At 38.2% G+C, this 17151-nt stretch overlaps 1 pseudogene; it reads right to left on the reverse strand.

The window, feature by feature from the left end:
- Nucleotides 1-12797: 12797 nt before the first annotated feature.
- Nucleotides 12798-13580, reverse strand: LOC109450246 (small ribosomal subunit protein eS4, X isoform-like; annotated as a pseudogene).
- Nucleotides 13581-17151: the final 3571 nt, after the last annotated feature.

The raw sequence follows: 17151 nt of genomic DNA on the forward strand, positions 1-17151 counted from the left end.
CTGTTTATTAGCCTCAGTTTCCTTTTCTATCAGTTAGTTGTTTACTTATCCTTGACAGCGTCTCTTAGATGTCTAATATACATCTCCAACCGAACAGAGCTCTTGATTCCTAGTCATTCCCCCAATCCACCACGGAAAATCCAGTCCCACTGCTTCCTCACCAAGCCTTCAACAATTCAATCAACTCCACCAATTTCTACCCTGATGATTAAGCCAAAACACTAGGGTCATCCTTGATTACTACTATGTTTCCATTATTCCCCCACCCCGCACCCCCAGCTCCACATGCTGTTAATCCACCACCAAGTCCTTTTCATTTAATCTCCAGATGCCATCTTTGCCACGTCTCCTTCTCTCCATCCTTCTCCTTTGCTCTCTTACCCCTGGTCTAAGCAATCACCGTGTCTGCCCTAGAATCATGGAATAACCCCTTCATCTGTTTGCTGATATCTTGCTCTTCTTTAAGCCGTTCTCTACAGGGACTAGAGTAAATGTCTTACAATTTTATTCCGACCAAGCCAACTCCCCTGCTTAAAACACATCAGACTTCTAGCTCAGAGTAAAGTCTAAACTCCTTACTGTACTCTAGTGGGGTCCTATATACTGGGGCCTATTTTTCTAACTTTATTTCAGACCACTCAACCCTGCTCACTATGCAAAAATTGGTCTTATTTTTGCTCCTTGAACAAAAGGCCAGTGCCTTTCCTTCTTCTGCTCTTTTCAGTTTTCAGATCTCAGTTCACAGGTCATCTTCTCAGATAGGATCCTCTGATCTTCCTATGGAGGGACAACGGCCTCCCCCAAGCAGTCTCTGTCTCATCCGTCTGTTTAGGTCCTTCATAGCAATGATCTCAACATGTAATTATCTTGTTTGTTTGTTTACTTGTTTTTGTTTATCTCCCCACTTGTTTGTTTTCTGTTTCCCACATTGTAATGTAAGCTCCATGATGGCTGTGAATTTGTCTAACTTAGTCATCACTAGATCCTGAGAGCTTGACACAAGATCATCCCCAATAAATGAATGCATGCATGAATGAATGAATGAATGAGGGTCTCAACTCATAATATCGACAAACAACTGAGTGTCTCCTATAGATGGGGCACTATACTAGTTGCTGGGATTATTATGATTTACAAGGTATCTTGGCTTTGAAAGCAGAATCAAAACAGATAAGCTAATAACTATATAAAACATGTATATAAATGTGAATATAAAGTGAGAGGAACACATAGATAAAGGAGTAATTACAACTGATAGAAGAAGAGAAATTCCAGAGAAAATATAGAGAGATAGTGAAGTGAGCTGAGTTTTGAAGGATGAAATTGCCAGGAAGACATGGAGGCCGAGGCATTCCAGGGCCGAGGTGACAGGGTGAAACAAGGCATGGAGGTGTAACAAGGGATCATGGTGTGTCTGAGGAGCAGCAAGGAGCCCAGAGTGGCTGGGGCTTAGGATGTTTTGGGAAGGGTGGCTGGAGCTGAGGCCAGGAGTGGTGGGCAGACCCGATTACAAAGGACTTTGGAGGTTCAGCAAAGAACTTGAAATTGTACATGGCAGTGAGGCACTCCTCTGTCAGCATAAGATGACATCTTCAAGGTCTCTAACAACAGTATGGTGAGAGCCAAGCCTGGAGACAGGAAGCTAAGTTAAAAGGAAACCTGAAATAGGGCGGAAGGTAGGGCAAGGGGATGCGAGGTGCATTTCAGTGATGGAGTCCAGAGGATTTTGTCTAATTGGATATGTTTAATGGAGTGGGGTGACGGGGTGGAATTAAAGATCAGTCTATAGGTTCTAGCAAGGGTAAAAGGTGATGTTATTAAGCATAGAAGTATGGTTAATGTCCAGTGTCCACTCCCTACCCCCACCCCACTGTAAATATGAACTTGTACTCCCTGAGAGGAAGTAAATTGTCCATACAGATAGTTGATGAAAGAGCAAAGGTTGGAGCTCAAGACACTTGAATTTTGTCTCGTGTTCCTTTATCTACCAGTGCTTCTCAATCAATGGAGCTCTAGCTCTTTAAAATTTTTTTTTCTAATTCTCAGCTGATATATACTTTTATAAAATAAAATTAAAATGAATTATTAAAAAAGACACACTTAACTTTTTAATTATCAGAGAAAAATTACTTTGTTGGATTGCTAGAAATGTTTCTAAAGGCTTACTCCACATTTCTATACTTACAGCTAACAGGTAACAATCAGGTGGTAAACCAGCACTGGTCCCCAGACCAACTTTGAAGTCTCTGGTCCCCACAGATCTGAAGGAGAAGTGGGATCTGAGTTCATAATGAGACTAAACAAAGTTGAGATCAGCTCTCCTAGGCTACCACAGAGAATGATGCAGCCTGTCCAGTTTATCAATTACTATTTTAATCTCTAGTAAGAGTTCTTTGCATGGCTCCCTCTAGTGCACGGGAGGTCTTACTGTTACAACTGAACTAAAAGGAGCCCCTTAAAGGATTTTCTTCATAAAGAAAAAATTTCCAGTAAACCCCACCGGAACAGTCAGTGGCCATCCTGAATTTCAGTCCCTAGGTTATTGGACATGTTCCATACATGGATTGGCAGTTTGGCAGGCATCTAGTTCAATATTCCTGCCTGCCAAGAGAAAGAAAGGTATGACTCTTTGCTTGCTCATTCCTTCCCTCTGCAAGGACGAAAAAAAAAATCTCAAACACTGCTTGCTGTATGAGCACTGGAGGGAAAGAGCTAACATACACTTACACAATCCAGGTATACTTGCATAATCTACTGGAGGAAACAGCAGAGTGACATTTGCACCTAATCCTTCCATAGAGCGGTGACTAAGACCGCAAACAGCAGAAGGAAAGCACGTAGTTGCCTGGTACCTGGGGGCAAATGAAAGTTATTTGGTAGGTAAGGGGCAGTTGCAATAATAGGAACACATTTTTTTTTCATCTCTATAATCCTCAAAAAAAACCCAAAACAAAACAAAAAACAGAAAAAACAAAAAAAACCACACACACAACAAACAACCCAATTGGTGGCAGAGCTAGGATGAGAGGGGTAAAGCCCAGGGCTTTAGGGGAGATGTCAGAGGATGACAAGAGGGGCAGAATGTCACAAGGGCTACAAAACCATGTGGCCCTGGCAGAATAGGGTTGTGCTTATTTTACACAAGTGACGCTGACGCTTCTGTACTAGCACCCTGTCACATCTTATATGTGGTATTTCCTTGTTCCTTATTCAGATGAGAAAGGAGGAGGCCAGTGGCGTACATGTAACTGCTCTCAGTTCTGTGAAAAGCAGATGTGAGCACAGCAACTCAGCACACTGGTATCCTTATTCTGCCTTTGGCCATTCAAGTCTGAACTGCCACTGTCTTTTTGCTGGTCTCTTGAATGCCTACGTGTTTTAATGATAGAATGATAGCATTCGGGGGCAAGTATGAAGACTGTGGCTGTTTGGGTAGTATATCATCATCAGTATCCATTTGGATTCTAATATTTGAGTATTTCTTGTGTCAACCCAAGCTTGCTGTCACTCACCAAGGGGAGTGACTCCTTGTCTGCCTTGACCACTCCAGGCACACCTGAATGGATGGGTGCCCACCATTTCATTGATCTTCCCCAAGCAATGGCTCTCACACCAACCGCCCACCTCTACCCCCACCTTACCGACCTGGTTTATCCAAGACAAAAACAATGTGGGGGACACCATGACTACTTCCTTTTTTTCATTTCTGTCTCCATACCCATGTTCAATCAATCACAAAATCTTATCAATTTTATCCTTTACATATTTTTGACTGCTACTGCTTTATTTCTTTCCTATGTTATCTCTTGCCTGGATTATTATTGCATTTCCTGACCCCTCCTACCCCCCCCCCCCCACATGTCTCACTGCCTCCATTCTTCTCCCCTCTCTTTGTCACCAGGAAATCCATCTAAAACACAATTCTGACCATGTTGCTCTCACGGTTAAAAACTCTCCGATGGTTCTTCATAGTTAAGAGAGTAAAGCTCCAGCTTTCAGCATGGTAAACAAAGCTTTCTTTGACCTGTTTTCTGCTTACCTCTGTCGGATCTTCTCTCCAGACCCTTTGCTGATGCTTTATGACACCGGGTACTCGGGGTTGCCTGGTGCACCCAGCTACTTCATGCTACTGCTCCTTTGCCTATCTCATCCCCTTCCTGCCAGGCTGCCTTGGCTCATGTGTCCTCCCTGATGTCCACAGATTGCGTGAGGGGGTCTCTGTGTTCCTCTATCCTATTTTATAGAAATTGTTTGTACATGGTCTGTCTCCTCTGCTAGGCTGTGAAATCTTTGAGGGTAGGGATTTGGTTTTCGTCAACTCTGTATCCTTGGAACTTTGTTTAGCACTAAATGCCTACTAGGTAATCAATTAGTATGCACTGAACTGAGTGGAATCCACATTTCTCTGTTTTTCCTTATTTTATGTTTATTCCCCAACATGAGCCAAGTAAATCAAGACTTGTTCTCATATAATAAGAGCATTTGCTTGTAAGAAATGATGGTGAAGGGGAGAAACAGTTACAATGAAAATGTGTGTGTGTGTGTGTGTGTGTGTGTGTGTTTGTGTGCATGTGTGTAAATGCTGACAGAATGTGCTTCCAGGGAGTCTGTGTGTGCCTATAACAAACTTAGACATCACCAGAGCCTTTAATTATTCTGTTTTGTTATTTTTGTTTTATTAATAACAAGTAACAATCATATAATATTTAAAAATTACTTTTCCCTTTATTATCTCATTTGAGCCTCACAATAGCTATGTAATGTCACTCTCCTCATTTTAGAGATGAGGAAACAGATTAAATGCCTTGCCGAACATCACTCAGCTAGTTGGCTGAGTATTCTAAGGCAAGTGCTTGTGGTTTTACTGCTCCATGATGCTGAAATTGCTTTGCAGCTAGGGGTTGGCATGTAGAAAAGTCACAGGGAATTGAAAGGAATGAGTATTTTTGTGTTATTTATTTATTTATTTTTACTGGTATTAACAAGGGGGAGACGTTAACAACATGCATTTATAAACTACCCAGCACAGTGTTTGTTTGGCACATATTGCTTAGCAAATTACCTCTCCATGTAAATTTTAGAATACACTTCAACCTTGAACAACTCAGGTTTGAACTGCGTTGGTCCACTTACACATGGATTTTTTTTCAACAAATATTGTATATTTTCTCTTCCTTATGATTTATTTAATAACATTTTCTTTTCTCTAGCCTACTGTATTGAAAGAACACAGTATGTAACATATATAACACACAACATATGTGTTAATCGACTGTTTATGTTATTGGTAAGGCTTCTGGTAGGCTATTAGTAGGCTATTAGTAGTTAAGTTTTTGGGAAGTCAGAAGTTATACACGAGTTTTCAACTGCATGGGAGCCAGTGCCCCTAATCCCTGAGTTGTTCAAAAGTCAACTGTAATCTTGTTTATATCTACAAAAAATCTTGCTGGGATTTTGATAGAAATTGAAAGACCGTATATCAATTTGAGAATTAGCATCTTTACTATGTTGAGTCTTTTTAATCCTTTAGCATGGTATGTCTCTCCATTTGTTTAGAACATGTCTCTCCATTTATTTAGAACATCTTTGATTTGTTGTATCAGTGTTTTATAGTTGTCAGTATACAAATCTTTTGTTGTTGTTTTTAAGATTTTATTGGGGAAGGGGAACAGGACTTTATTGGGGAACAGTGTGTACTTCCAGGCCTTTTTCCACATCAAGTTGTCCTTTTTAAATCTTAGCTGTGGAGGGTGCAGCTCAGCTCCAGGTCCAGTCGCCATTGTTAGTTGCAGGGAGCGCAGCCCACCATCCCTTGCGGGAGTCGAGGAATTGAACAGGCAACCTTGTGGTTGAGAGCCCACTGACCCATGTGGGAATCGAACCAGCAGCCTTCGGAGTTAGGAGCACGGAGCTCTAACCACCTGAGCCACCGGGCCGGCCTCGTAAATGGTATATTTTTAATTGTGGTGTCTATGTGTTCCTTGCTAGTATAAAGAAATACAATTGATGTTTGTACTTGATCTTATATCCTGTGATTTTGCTCAGCTAACTTATTAGTGAAGCAGACTCACTAATTGGGGGGGGCAGACTGGATTTTCTATGTAGACAATCATGTTATCTTTAAATAGGGGCGGTTTAACCTTTTCCTTTCTGATCTCTATGCCTTTTATTTATGTTTCTTGATTTTCTGTACTGGTTAAAATTTCTAGCACTATGTTGAATAAGAATGGTGAGAGTGGACATCTTTCTCTTGTTTCCCATTTTAGAAGAACAGCCTTCAGTCTTTCTTCATTAAGTATAATGTTACCTGCAAGTTCTTTGTAGATGTTCTTTATCAATTTGAGGAAGCTCCCTCTGATTCTATTTTTCTGAAAGTTTTTATTAAACATGGGTGTTGAATTTTGTCCCATGATTTTTCTACATTCAATGTGATCACGTGATTTTTTTCTTTGTTAGCCTGTTAATATGGTGGATTGCATCAATTGACTTTTGAATATTGAACCAGTCTTACATGGCTGGAATAAACCCCTCTTGGTCATGTGTAGAATTCTTTTTATATATTGCTGAATTCTATTTACTGATAGTTTGTTAAGGTATTTTATGTCTATATTCATGAGGGATATTTGTCAGTAGGATTTTTGTTTGTTTTTTTCTAGTCTTTGTCTAGTTTCGGTATCATGATTATTTTAAAGCATATGTTCATTTTCATTCAGTTCAATGTAATTTTTAAATTTCTCTTGAGAATTTCTCTTTGATTCGTAGATTAGTTAGAAATGTATTTGTGGATTCTCATGTGAGGATTTATTTATTTATTTATTTTGTAAGGTCCAGAATACAGTCTATCTTGGTATGTGTTTCAGGGTCCTGTGAAAAGAATGTATAGTCTACTGTTGTTGGGTGGAGTGTTCTATAAATGATAAGACACTGTTGGTTGATGATGCTGTTGAGATCTTATATATCCCTACTGACTTTACGTCTATTGTTCTATCAGTTGTTGGGGGGGATGTTTAAACTCAAACACCAACTATAATCATTAATTTTTCTATTTCACCTTTTGGTTCTATCAGTTTTACTTCACATATTTTGCAGCTCTGATTTTTGGTTTATATACATTTAGGAATGCTAGCTCTGTTTGATCAGTTGAGCATTTATCATTATATAATATACCTTTCTGTCTCTGGTAATTTTCTTTGTTCTGAAGTCCACTTCATCTGTTATTAATATAAGCCAATCCTGCTTTCCTTTGATTCATGTTTACATGATATATTTTTTCCATCCCTTTACTGCTTATATTGTTATATGTTAAGTGAATTTCTTATAGACAGCTTATAGTTGGGTCACTTTTTAATTTACTCTCTTAATTGGTGTATTTAAACCATTTACATTGAATGTAATTATTGATATGTATGTAATAGGGCTTAATTATGCTATCTTGTATTTTGTTTTCTGTTTTCTTCTTTCTGCCTTCCTGTAGGTTATTTGAATACTTTTTGGAATTTAATTTCTATTTAACTGTAGTGTTTTCAAGTGTATTTCATTGTATAGTTTTGCAAAATGCTGGCTCTTGCTAACATAATATAGAAAACTCAAGAAGAAAAGGAAAGCCTAATGATTTTAACCATATTTTTGCTTGTCACATTCTTTCTTTTTGATATTCCACATTTCCTTTTAAAAGAAGGAAAGCTTGCAGGAATGTAAAGTACAGCATAAAGAATATAGTCAATAATGTTGCAACAACTATGTATAGTGCTAGGTGGGTACTAGACTAATTAGGAGGGATCACTGCATAAATTATATAAATGTCTAATCACTATGCTATACAACTGAAACTAATATAAAATAATATTGAATGTCAACTGTAACTGAGGAAAAAAGAGTTCCAGATCTTAACTCAATAAGTTTTAGTTATATATCATACTTCATAGTCTTGCTTCATCTCTTCATATAATTATCTCATGTAAAATTTTGTATTTGTTTTTAAAATAAAACATATTCTCTGACAAACCAGACCTCACAAAGACTCTTGGCTAAATAAATATATTTTCTATTTAGTGCAAAAAATAAAAAATGAGGAAAACTTGTTTTCTTTCTGTTTAGAGAACTTTCACTTTCATTAGTTATTCTTTTTTTAAAAGGTCTGAGTCAATCTTATAACAACAAATTCTCTTAGTAGTTCTTCATCTGAGAATATCTTGATTTCTCCTTCATTCCTGAAGGATATTTTCATTGGGTATATGATTCGACATTAACATTCTTTTTTTTCTCAGCTCTTGAACAATTTTGAGTCACTTTTTGGCCTTTATGGTTTTTGATGAAAAATCTGTCGTCATTCTCATTCCTTTTGTATGTAGGTAAGGCATGGCTCATCTCTGGCTGCTTTCAAGATTCTTGTTTTTCAGTTTTCAGAAGTTTAATTATGGTATATTTTGGCATGCATTTTTGGGGTTTACTCTGTTTGGAGATTGCTCAGTTTCTTGAACCTATGAATGTATATTTCCCCCCAAATATGGGAAGTTTTTAGTCATTATTTCTTTGAGAACTTTTTTTTAACACTGCCTTATTTCTCCTCTCCCGGAATGCTGATGATACCAGAGTTAGATCTTTTGGCATGGTCCCAAATGTCTCTGAGGGTCTGTGTTTTTTTTTTTTTAAAGTTTATTTCTTTCTCTGTTGTTCATATTGGGTAATTTCTATTGTTCTTTCTCCCAGTTCACTGATTCTTTCCTCTGGCCCTTCCATTATACTGTTCATCTCATCCTCTGAGTCTTTAAATTTTGATTTTGTATTTTTAAGTTCTCAAATTTCCCTTTAGATTTTTTTTTTGGGGGTAATCTATTTCTTTGCTTAGTCTTTTTAATTTTTAAAATTTGTTCCAAGCATATTTATAGTTGCTCATAAAGCATTTTGACAATAGCTGCTTTAAAACCGTCATCAGATAATCCTGACATCTTTGTCACGTTGTTGTTGGCAACCTTTGAATGTCTTTTTTCATTCATTTCAAGATAGTCCTGGTTCTTGGCCTCATTTCTTATTTGAAACAGGATATTTTCATGTTATGTTTTAAGACTTTATATCTTATTTAAATTATTCTGTCTTAGTTGGCTTTCTCTGACCCCTCTCTTACAGGGGAAAAAGGGGCACCATCTTATTACTGCCGGGCTAAGGTAGAAATCCAGGTTATTCATGCAGCCTCTGTTGACACCTGAGATGAGGATGCTGCTTATTACTAATGGGCAGCGAATTCCAGATCCCACATAGTCTCCAATGATGCTGCAGTGAGGTAGCTTTATTATTACTGGGCAGTGCTGAAAATCCTCATTAGGCTCTTCCATAGGCCCTTTCTGACCCTATGCTGATGGGAAGGGGGAGAAGTGCCTTGTTACTGCAGGTGTAGGTGAAAGTCCAGATATATCCCAAGTGTCTCCACTGACAAACCAGGGTGGAAGTTGGGCCTTGCTACTAGCTGGTGGGGATGAAAATCCCAGCTCCCTGCTTGGTTGGCCTTCTCTGACATTATCCCATTTGTGTTGTTGGGGTACCCCCCTGTAGTTTCACAAGAATGGAATTCAAGGCTCCCCACTTGGCTTTTGCTGACTTGGGTGGAGATGGGGCCATAGTTTTTCTGTGATTTTTGGCTGGAGTTGAGTAATTATTGTCTAAAAGTTTTCTGTTTTACTAAGCTTCCCTTTTCCTCGTTCTTTGGCTAGGTTTTTGTTGGTGGGGTTTTGTCTGCACCTATTGACATTTCTGGGTTGCCAACTTCTTCATATCCAAGTCTGAGATATGTGATGCAAAAAGAAAACCTAAGGAATTCATCACTGTATTTTCTTTTGGATCCCAAGGCTCCTAGCCTTCTCTCTCCACTTTTCAGAGTCTTTTTATGTTTCTTTTGCACACAACAGCCAGAGTTTTAATTGTACTCAGTAGGAATAGTAGGAAAAAATACTTCTACTATATCTTCCCAGAAGTGGAAAATATTACTTTTTTTTTTTTTTTTTAAGATTTGAGGTATCCGTGTTTGCCAGTGAGAATAATTTAGCATAAAGGGAAAAAAATAACAACACAAAAAGTGAGGTCCTTGAGTTGGTGAGAGAAAATACTATTCTGAGGACAAGTAGAGGGGTTGGTTCTCTGATATAATCAGGACCCTTCTTCCAGTGACATAAGAAAGAAGACAGATGGGTATTTTGCAACCAGTCTAGGAGTCAGACCTGAGTAAATGAAGGAATTCCTCTACACTAGACCAGAAATATTCAGTAGAAATTACTGAGATGATGGAAATATTCTATATCTGTATTGTTCAGTATGGTAGCCACTGGATACATGTCACTACTTTGCCCTTATAACATGGCTAGTACAACTGAGGAACTGAGTTTTTGATTGAGCTAATTTAAATTTAGATAGCCACATTTGGCTTGTGCCTACCATATTGGACAGCATAGCACCAGATGAAAGATGAAGTAAATTCCTTGGCTGAGAGTAAAACTGGGAAGAGAGAGTGTGGAGAGGTTGAAAATTTCAAAAGGGCTAGCAAGATATAAAAGAGCATTCTTGATTTGTAGTCATGACAGGTCAACACAGTTGCGTGATTTTTCTCCAGCAGAATTCAGCTGCAGGAAAATTGTATCATAAAAACATTATGGCACCAAAGCTGTAAATCCCTTACCCCTCTAGTTTTCCAGTTGATGAAACAGATAGTCATGAAAATTAACAACTAAAATTACTGACCCAAGATATTATGACAACTACCTGGCATAACCATGTCTTTTGGCATTTTGTTCCCTCAAGGTTAGTACTCTTTCCCCAATTTGTCTATTTCATCTTGGCACCTTCTAGTTGAACAATTCAAGGTTGTAGGAAATACTTTGGTGTTCTCTGAAATTATACCTGCTCTGGAACCCAGACTAATCTCAGCGAAAGAGATGAATCCCAATACTGCTTATGTAAGGGGCTGCCGGTTAGCTCAATTGAATTGATTAGAGCATGGTGTTGGTAGCACCAACGTTGCTGGTTCAGTTCCTGCATGGGCCATTGTGAGATGCACCCCTCCCCTTAAAAACAAAACAAAACACCTCCAATATTACTCATGTATAAAATGTGAATGGATATTTTGCCTTCCTTCATGTTAAACCATTTTCCCTTGGTTCTTTTGTGCCTATGCAGAGTTTTGATATCTTAACAGAGGTGGAAAAGCTGCAACCAGATGAATTATACAGGAAAGTGATGACTAGGGAATGGCAAGACCAGTCATTCAATTGCTTTTTCATAGTTTCTGAAACATATACAAGACAATTTGTTGTGCTCTCTTAGTCCCGTGATAATTTGGATGTTGAGTCTTCCATTATATGACTTAGTCTTCTGAAGAGCATGTTGCAATGCAACCTGTCATATACCTGCCTATACTGCTATGGGTCATCTGGAGAGAATCCTTTGCCTCCATGAGAAAGGAGCACAATTGTGTATTTCTTCCATTTTTGTCTCAGTGCCTAAAATTAATTATTTGAGCAATTTTCTGTCTTCTATGGTAGCTTGTTAGTCCTCAATAAGAAAGAAGAAAAGGAAAATAAATGAACATTTATTGAGATCTTACCATATGACAAGTGCTGTCACATAAATCATTTATTTATTCAACAAATAGTATATGCATAATTCAGTGAAATGAATGGAGAATACATACATGATGACAATGAAATCCATGCTTAAAAGAAGCTCCTTGTCTACTGAAGGAAACAGAAAATGTCTAAGGAGAAATAGTAGAAAACTAATGCTATAATAAAGTGTAACAACCCTGTAAATGTTTTTATTACCATTTTACAGATTCAGAAACTGAGGCCACCAGAGGGTAAGTTATGAATTCATGGTCACAGAATCAGAACCAAGATTTCAACTCAGATTCAAATCATACTAAAAGCGTTTACCATTAAGGAAGAAAAAAAAACCCTGTCAGAAAAAAAAAAAAAAATTTAAATTTTATTTCAAATATCAGGTTTAGATTATAAGATAATTAACATATATCATTAAAAATTTCTTTTGTTATGCCCTAAAATACTAGTAAAGCTCATCAGCTTTGACTCAAGCAATGTTTAAAAAACACAGGAGTTGGAGTCTTGTATTAGGTTGGTGCAAATGTAACTGGTTTTTGCAATTGTTTTTTAACCCTTAAAATGCAATTATGTTTGCACCAACCTAATAAAATGAATACGAGGACTGAGTCAGGCATAAAATCACTGAAATTCACTCCTAGCTTTTGGACATTCTAGCTATATGAACATGGACTTGCCATGTAGTGTCTTCTAAACTTGAGATCCCACATCTTTAAGGTAGAGGTATATTACACCTACTTCACTGGCTGAGGATTATACAAGATATGTCTAGGGACATAGTACATACACATTAAATGTCGGATGACTTTGAATCAAGCAATTTTATTGTTCTGGCTATTCACCAGGATTTGATTTTACTTTATTTGGTTTATTTGCTCAAAAAACAGTTAAGGGCATGGGCAGAGGAATGAAGCAGTGGGGTGGGAAAAGGCATGAGAAGCATTCATGCTGGGGAGGGGAGCATGGACTTGTAGTCTGTAAAACTAAAGCTTTAGTTCCAGGATTGCAAAATGAGCTCTGCTAGAGGGTGGAGTTCCATGGTGCTTCACATCATGGTACCTAGGAATGACTTCCCAAGGATGTATAGACTTAACAAATTAAAACCACTGCTACGTCAAATGGCATTTTTTTTCAAGCTATATTATCTTTAATTAGAGATGAAGACTCATCCAGTCATGTCACCTAGAGATCACTTCACCCACTGCTCTGTATGGTTGCCAGTCTCTTTTCTCTCTCTTCAGCAATGGTGATGCGGATACCCTTCACACGGGGGAGAGCAATCCATGGTTTGTTGTCTTTGCCAATAACAAAAATGTTGGAGAGCTGAGTGGCAAAGTTCATTGCCACTGGCATCTTTCACATGAACTACCTCAATAGAACCCTGCTGTCTCTTTCTGTCGGTGATCACACCAATTCTTCCCAGGTTAGCAGCTCCGGTCACCACACATAGGTTACCAATGTCAGACTTGATGAAATCCGTCAGTTTGCTAGTCTCCAAATCAATCTGAATGGTGTTGTTCACCTTGATGAAGGGATCAGGGTAGTGGATGGTGTGAGCATCATGGGTCACGAGATGCGGGATTCTTTTGGTGTCGACAAAGATCTTTCTCAGTTTGCACAACTGGTACTTGTCCCCGGGTATAATGCAATGAACAGCAAAGCGATCTTGGTGTTGTAGTTCAGACAGGAGTTCTCTCTGGTCTTGTTGATGCTGATGACATCCATCAAACCAGCAGGGTAGGTGACATCAATTCAGGCCTTGCCATGCATCTCAACAAACTGCTGCATGCAGATCTTCTTTACTTCATCTCCTGTTAAGGCTTACTTCAGTCTGTTCCTTAGGAAGATGATGAGAGGGAGACATTCTCTCAGCTTGTGGGGACCAGTAGATGGATGAGGAGCAAACGCACTGGTCAGTTTATTGATCCAGCATGGAGCTGCCACATGCTTCAGATACTTTTTGGGACCATAAACCATGGGTGCGCTGGGCAGGCAAAGAGGACTGCCTTCTTTCAGTGCTCCAAGAGAAGAGGGTCGAAGACTATGCCTCTAATGTCATTTTAAACCAGTGTATCTGTATCCTACATGGCAATATAAGGTCTTTATGCTCGGAACCACTGGACAAGCCACAAATTGACTTAAATTAGTTGACAAAGCAATATTGGTTGAATAAAATAGACCTAGCAAAATGCAAAATCATTCTAACAATGGGGCTGTTTGTTCATTTCTTGTTGGAGACCCTGAATGCAGCGGGAGCCCCCACACTGTCTAGTGACATCTCTGGGTGTTCTGCTCCGCAAATTAGTGTTTCTCTGAGTGCTAAAGTAGCACTAGAAAGTACTGAATGGCCGACCTTAGGAAGCCATCCACAAATTACTGCCTCCAGCAAGTAATTGCTTCTCAAGGATGCCAAGCCATAGCAAAGACACTTTTGGGGGCCTGCCCACAGATATTTAGATAACTTGAGAACACAAGAGTCTCCACAAAAGCCTTAGGAGAGGTCACTGCCCATATCTGCCCATCTCTACAATTATTTGGGCCCAGGTAAGCTTGGCCTTGAGTAGAAAAGCACTGAATTCACACTTTCTCCAACCTGGTACTAAGATGATTTGTGTGCTGGAAAATTTGCATCCATAGCAATGCCCTGTGTGGGACCTGACCTCTCCATCCCAGTTGACTATGGAAGGAAGCCAAGGAAGGCAGAGGGGGTGTTGGTGCATTTATTTGCATTTGCCATTTTTATTTGCCTCAGGGACATTAGACTGCAGGCCTTCTTAAGCATGAACTGTTTGTTAAAGTCTGGTGTTGGCTTTTGTGGACTGGTCTAGCCAAGAGTTGTTTTAACCCAAATGGGAGATGGGGGTGGGGTTGGGGTGGGGTAAGACATCTGCAGAGCCCAACAACCGTTACCAAGGCCTACCCAGGCTCTGCCTCTACCTGCCAAACGGTAAACAAAGCCCCTGGGAGAACTCGGGCAAGCTGAACACCTTGGTCAAACACTAAGCAAACCACCACCAGGTGTGCTTGCAGAACAGACTCTCCATCAGCGTCCTGTCATGCAGAAAATGTTTATCCAATTTGTCAAGATAATCTTTCCTCAAATAAGCCTTGGGCCTACTCCTTGGAACAGCCTGAATTTAGTCCGTATAATGTAACTCTATTTTTTTCACCCATTTTTGTTTAATCACTGTGTCAACTTTTCACTGGCTTTAAACAAACTGAAAGTAATTATATCATTCTTAAGTGAGTAATCTTTTGACTGGGTTAGCTGATTCGTGAGTTACTCTAAAATTCTTCTAAACTGTGTAGTCCTTTTCCAAACACATTTTCTTAGATGTTTCACAAAGTTCGGCTCATTGATGACCCACGGATGTGTTTATTCTGTCACGTTTTGTGGCTACGTTATGATTATATTAGGACATTTGAAAAGAAGTTGAGTGTAGAAATTTGAGAGAGGGGAAAAAAGGTAACTTCACCCACTAATTTAGGTATTTCTTGGAAATTTTACAGTCATTGTAAATAACTCACAGTTTCAAACTTGAAGAAAGTTTGATTAGTGCTTTGGATCATGGTGTAATATTAAAGGCTGGGCTTGAGGTGCTTAAAAGCATTCACTTCTTCCATTTCATTATATAATTTCTTTGCTATTTGATACCCTGTGTGGTATTGTTTTGTTTAAAAAACAGAAACACTCAAGGTTACCACATTTTTCTTAGTTCTACTCATTGACATACTTCCACAGAACTCATATTTAAAAATAGAAAACTCAGCCATCTGGCTATTTGATGGTTTCTATTTTTGTTTCTCTTTGCATTCACAAACTCTGTTGAGTCTGAAATTCCCTATGTTCTGCCCTATATGTAATTGTGTATATGTACACACACTTTCTCATTTAAATTTAGCCATTAGCAATCTGGGTTTGTTTTACCGACCACAGTAGCATTTTGGTGGGAACAATAACCTTGTTTAATCTATGCATTAGCAAATCTGCATTAAATCCTGACTCTGATGATTGTTACCTAAGGTCTAGGGGATGCCAAATCAAAGACATTTCTTATTAATATGTACCCACCCATGTTTACTCAGAAGTTTCATTGATGGAAATATGTTCTTTGCGTTGGCTTTGATAGAAAAGATGGGACCACAGGACCAGAGAGAAATTTAGAGCTCATCTAATTCATCTTCTTCATCTTACACCTGAGGAAACTGGGGTCTAGAGATAAAAAGAGATTTATCCAAGGTCACTTAGCTGGATAATAGCAGAATTTCCATTAGATCCCAGGTCTCCCAAATTTTTCTAACTATCCATTTTCATAAAACTGGACAAGAACTATTAAAGATGTTTTTGTGGTATTCACAAATGTAAATTTTAATTATTTTCATTATAAATCTGTAACTTTTGTTATTTATAGGATTGTATTTATAAGCAAAATTTAAGTGCATTGTTAGGCTTTGATGGCTGGAGAAAAGATTTCCTCACCCCTCAGACGCCAGTGACCCTCAAACTTTATTGCATGCATGAATGAGCTGGTTACAAAGGCAGATTCCTCAAGAGAATGAGAAGACAAGCCACAGACGGGGAGAAAATATTTGTAAAAGACATATCTTATAGAGGACTGTTATCCAAAATATACAAAGAACTCTTAAAACTCAACAATTAAAAAGACAACAGCACCCAATTAAAAAACTGGGCCAAAAACCGGGATCGAAACCTCACCAAAGAAAATAAACAGAGGGTAAATAACTATGAAAAGATGTTCATTATCATGTGCCATTAGGAAATTGCAAATTAAAACAATATACCTCTAAAAAAAATCCAAAACAGAAACAACACCAAATGCTGGCAAGGATGTGTAGCAACAGGAACTCTGATTCATTGCTGATAGGAATGCAAAATACTACAACACTTTGGAAGTTTCTTACAAAACTAAACATATTCTCACCATACACCAATCAGCAATTATGCTTTTTGGTATTTACCCAAATGAGTTGAAAATTTAATGTTCACACAAAAACCTACATGTGGATGTTTAGAGCAGCTTTATATATAATTGCCAAAACCTGGAAGCAGCTAAGACATCCTTCAGTAGGTAAATGGAGAAACACAATGTGGTACATCCATACAATGGAATATTATTTAGCATTAAAGAGAAATGAGCTATGAAGCCATGAAAAAACATGGCGGAATTTTAACTACATATTATTAAGTGAAAGAAACCTATCTAAAAAAAAAAAATATATATATATATATATATATATATATATATATATATATACACACATACATATATATATATATGTATGTGTGCATATATATATATATATGTATATATATATATATATATATATATATATATATATATATATTATGATGCCAACTATATGGCATTCTGGAAAAGACAAAACTATGGGGAACCAGTAAAAAGATCAGTGGTTACCAGGGGTTAGAGGAGAGAGAGGATGAATAGGCAGAGCACAGAGGATTTTTAGGGCAGTGACACTATTCTGTATGAGACTACAACGGTGGATACATGCCATTACACATTTG

This window comes from Rhinolophus sinicus, chromosome 17, assembly GCF_057876585.1.
Source record: "Rhinolophus sinicus isolate RSI-liver-muscle chromosome 17, RSI-T2T, whole genome shotgun sequence".
NCBI lineage: Eukaryota > Metazoa > Chordata > Mammalia > Chiroptera > Rhinolophidae > Rhinolophus > Rhinolophus sinicus.